Source organism: Cebus imitator, unplaced genomic scaffold, assembly GCF_001604975.1.
Source record: "Cebus imitator isolate Cc_AM_T3 unplaced genomic scaffold, Cebus_imitator-1.0 Scaffold478, whole genome shotgun sequence".
NCBI classification, from domain to species: Eukaryota; Metazoa; Chordata; class Mammalia; order Primates; family Cebidae; genus Cebus; species Cebus imitator.
In genome coordinates, this window is record NW_016107793.1 from 496,768 (window position 1) to 501,445 (window position 4,678).

The window sequence follows — 4,678 nt, forward strand, 5'->3', positions numbered from 1 at the left end:
AAGATTTTTCCTGTCTTTTAGTAGCTTAATGGCTTACTCATTTTTATCAGTGGGTCATATTCCGTTGGGTCCATGTAACGGTGTGGGTTGGTGCACTCATCACCTGAAGAGCATCTCAGCTGCTGCCAGTTCAGGCAACTATGAATACACGTGCCCTCATTCTTGTGTAGATTTTGTAATGGGCATAATTTTAAAATTTAACTGGGTAAATGTTTAGGATTTTAATCAGTTGTTTATATAGTATGACTATGTTTTCCTTTGTAAGAATTAGAATTCAGTAAAGGCACCAGGGTATTTGTTTTTAAGTTTTTATTGATTCAACTTCTATATTATAATAGATGTAAGCCTACTCAGATTATCTGACTCCGCTTTGGGTAATTATGATATAGTTTCTGCCTTTGGAGGAATTTGTCATTTTCATCTAAGCTGTCAAATTTGTGAGCATAGATTTATTCTAAGTATTCTTTATTACGTGCTTGATATTAATGGGATCAGCAGGAATCATTCCTTTTTTTATTTATATTATTTGTAAATTGTGTCTTCTAGCTTTTCTTTGTGGTGAGCCTGGCTGGAGGATTATCAATTCTATTTATTTTTTCTATGAAGCAGCTCTTGGTTTTGTTTAGTTCTGGTTTATTATTTCTATTATAACGATTTCTGCGAATTTTTTTTTTCTATTTTTATGTCTATAGTTTTTCTCTAGTTTCCTAAGGTGGAAGGTAAGCAAACTGAATTGAGATTGGTTTTAGTTTTTTTTTTTTTCTTTCTTGTTTCTTGTTTCTTTTCTTTTTAAGACTGAGTCTTGCTCTGTCTCCAAGGTTGGAGTGCAGTGGCATGATGTCAGCTCAATGCAACCTCTGCCTCCCAGGTTCAAGTGATTCTCCTGTCTCATCCTCCCGAGAAGCTGGGATTGCAGGTGACTGCAACATGGCCTGGCTAATTTTTGTATTTTTAGTAGAGATGCGTTTTCACCATGTTGGTCAGGCTTGTCTTAAACTCCTGACCTCAGGTGATTTACCCACCTCGGCCTCCCAAAGTGCTGGGAAAACAGACATGAGCCAACATGCCCAGCCTGTTTTTAGTTTTCTACACAGCATTGTGAACTAATGCCACTAAAGTGTGCATTTAACAATTAATATATATTGTGTATTTTTCACCACAGTGATTTAGATGATAAGTGCAAAAGGAGCATATATAGATTCAGGAACGTCAAACATTATAACTTTTTTTCTAAAGAATATACTTACCAGGCCTTTTTCTGTGAGGATCCTGTCCTGGAGTCATGTGGTGCACTTGTGTGCTGCCTAGGTGAACACTGCCTACTTCACAGTGATCAGGGTGGCTTAGCCAGAGACCCGAGGTTCTGTCCCCCAGGGCTCTCCTGATGGTGTCCTTTGCCTTCCTTCACCACCAAGGAGGGTAGCTCAGCAGCAGCTCAGCCCCTGCTCTTACTCCACCTCCTCTGCACACGCGAGCCCTGTGTCCTCAGTACCGAGGGCTGCCAGAGGGCCTTCAGCAGTTCCCATGGCTGACAGTGACTCTATGTTTCCTAGATTATCCAATAAATTGGAAGGAGTTCGCTCATCCAAACTCCTGGCAACTTACTAAGGCTGATCACTCCTTAAGTAAGTCTTCTTTCTTTGTCTGAGACTCTGTGTTTCCTAGATTATCCAATAAATTGGAAGGAGTTCGCTCATCCAAATTCCTGGCAACTTACTAAGGCTGATCACTCCTTAAGTAAGTCTTCTTTCTTTGTCTGAGATGGGAATTTTTTTCTTTTTCTTTCTTTTGAATTAAGATATACAAATCTTACCATAAACATTATAGATGAGTCACAGAATTTCCTGGTGGGCAAAGGTGTGTGAGTGTCCATTACCAACTTGAAACTTGTTCCAGATGGCACCAGAGAGGACAGCTTCACTGACAAACTGCATGGCAGAGAGCAATTTTTTCAGGAGAAATGCATTCTTCTGGAATATAGCTGTGACTTTGCAACAAAATCATTTCACAAATCTTATGCAAAACTCTGTGCCTTTCCACAAGTGTCCTCTAGGCTTTATTTGGGGGCCATTACCTTGACAACTATTTCCCAACTGGTTTTCTAATGTCACCAAGTGAAGAAAAGACCCATGCACATCCGCACCCAATCTCCTCTCATGATGTAGGCCTCACCTTCCATTCCAGCTGCTGCTCTCTGAACTGCCATTTCACACTGTACTGGCCAGGAGACTACTGGTGAAGACGGGAGGGAGCCTTTGCTCCTGCCTTGAAGGTATGCTTATTTCCATCTTCTCACTGCAGTTTCTTCACATGGGCCACTTGTGCATAAAATGTCTTTCTGATTTTATTTTCCCAACTCCAGTTTACATACAGATGTACACATTTTAGAGCTTTATGACTCCATTTGTATTCTCGATTTTTCTCTCAAGATTTTTGCCTTAAATATTTCCCTCTATGTTCTGTTTCCCGTGCCAATTTTATGCACACTTTTCCATAGGAAGGAACACGACAACCCTGCCGTCATCAAATGGGGAGAATCTTGATACCAAGTGCAGTATGAGACAGCCCATGAGAGGGGATTACAGACCAAAGTCTTCTGAATCGAGACATCCAAATCTGAAACCAAATATTAGAGCAGACTAAATAGAGATTTCTAAAAACAAAAACAAGTTATTTCATGATTTGAAACAGAATATGGCGTAATTTAAAGGTTTTGGGGATTGTTTTAAAGAAAAATTTAAAGCATAAATACAACTAAGTGAATATAAACAGTTATAAAATAGAACAATTATGAAGTTATAAAAGGCTTATGAAACTCTTGTAAGAGTTTTGCCATGTTGGCCACGCTGGTCTTGAACTCCTGACCTCAGGTGATCGCCCAACTCAGTCTCCCAAAGTGCCAGGATTACAGGCGTGAGCCACTCTGCCCGGCCTTATAACCTCATAATCTGTAATCCCAATCAAAACAGATTGGAATAGATTTGTTTTATAAACAAATCTTATAGATTTTATTAAAGATCTTATAAACATACACTAATATAAAACTCAGATTTTGGTCAAAAAGTAAGCTATTCTTATGATATTAATTTGTTCTCAATGAGAATATAAGAGGTAACAATTTTGTATTCTGAAATATATTTCTTTTTAAAATGTCTCAGACTTATGCCTTTTGACTTTTACTGTGTCTCTTTGCATGTAATTTACATGTCCCACATGGATGCCTTCTGTTTCTTTTTTCCTGGGAAAGATATATCTTTACTCTTGGCTGGGATAAGAACTCTCCCCCTTTTTTTTTTTTTTTTTTTTTTTTTAGACGGAGTCTCCCTTTCTCGCCCAGGCTGAATGAAGTGCAATGGCACAATCTTGGCTCACGACTCACTGCAACCTCCACCTCCAGGGTTCAGGTGATTCTCCTGCCTCAGCCTCCTGAGTAGCTGGGAGTATAGGCACCAACCACCACGCCCAGCTAGTTTTGTTTTTGTTTTGTGGAGATGGAGTTTCACTCCATCTGTTGGCCAGGCTGGTTTTGTACTCCTGACCCCAAGTGAACACCCGCCTCGGCCTCCCAAAGTGCTGGGATTACAGACATGAACCTCCACACCCAACCTCTCCTTCAAGTTTTCATCAGCTCCTTCAACTTCCCCCCAGGTTCTGATTCTGTCACTGTAATACCAAAATGCTTGCCTTTAAGGTCTAAAAAGCCAGTATTTGTCTCAGCTGTGCATGGTTTTGTGCTCTTGGCTTTTGCTGTGTCTGGGTTGTCTCCTGTGAGCAGGCGAGGAGCTCGCTTTCTGCTCATAGCCCTCTTCCTCACTGCACCTGCTCATGGCCTGGGGCACACTTTACCTGTGTCTCATTAACCTCGAGGGCCCTGCTCCTCGGCGTGGCTTCCAGTCATTCAGTGGTCTTCATTGAGGTGCTGCCCACTCTCAGGCAGGCCTCGGTGCAGCCTGCTCAGTTAGCTGCTCAGGTCAGCCGTCAGCAAGATGGATGGGTCCCAGATTTAATTCATCAAACCACTGATACACCAGCCCCGATGACTTCCATTAGCTGCCCATGCAGGCACAGCCTATAAGTGGCAGTTGGCTTGGAATGTCCTGAGTTCTTAGCCAGCTTGGGGGCCAGCTGTTAAGTGGCAGTTGGCTTGGAATGTCCTGAGTTCTGAGCCAGCTTGGGGGCCAGCTGTTAAGTGGCAGTTGGCTTGGAATGTCCTAAGTTCTGAGCCAGCTTGGGGGCCAAGCAGACCCCTGGTCCCTCAGGGTGGTCACTGGTCATGTGCTCACTGCAAAGCAAGGTCAGGGGCTGGAGGTTTCTGTTTGAATGACTGGAGCTCTTCTCTGGACTTACCCACCTCCTGGCACCCACCTTCCTGAAGAGATCTTGGGGAGGAGGATTGAGAAAGGGAGTGAAAAGGGCTTCTGGTTCAGGATCCAGGCCGGGATTTAGAGGTCTCAGGTGTTCAGGGACCTCTGTGCCCAGAAAATAGTCTACATTCTTGTCCCAGATCCTTCACTTCTGAGTGCTGTGACTCTGGGCAGGTCACTTCAAATCCCTCATTTCACTTCCCTGAGCTGTCAACTGTGGGTGGTGGCCCCTGCCCTGCCCATTCCTCCAGGCTGATGTGGGCACCACAGAAAATAACAGAAACCCTCTCCAAGGCTCTAAAGCATCAGGCCCA

At 43.0% G+C, this 4,678-nt stretch overlaps 1 protein-coding gene and 1 long non-coding RNA gene across 2 annotated transcripts in view; one reads left to right on the forward strand and one right to left on the reverse strand.

Moving 5' to 3' along the window:
• TSPAN17 (tetraspanin 17) overlaps positions 1-4,678 on the forward strand; it is a 106,860-nt gene that overhangs the window by 61,352 nt on the left and 40,830 nt on the right. The window lies entirely within an intron of this gene.
• The window catches only part of LOC108292138, a 20,013-nt gene continuing 17,117 nt past the window's right edge, over positions 1,783-4,678 (reverse strand). Inside the window, exon 5 of the long non-coding RNA XR_001820154.2 lies at positions 1,783-2,616. This is a non-coding gene — a long non-coding RNA (uncharacterized LOC108292138). The remainder of the gene's footprint in view (positions 2,617-4,678) is intronic.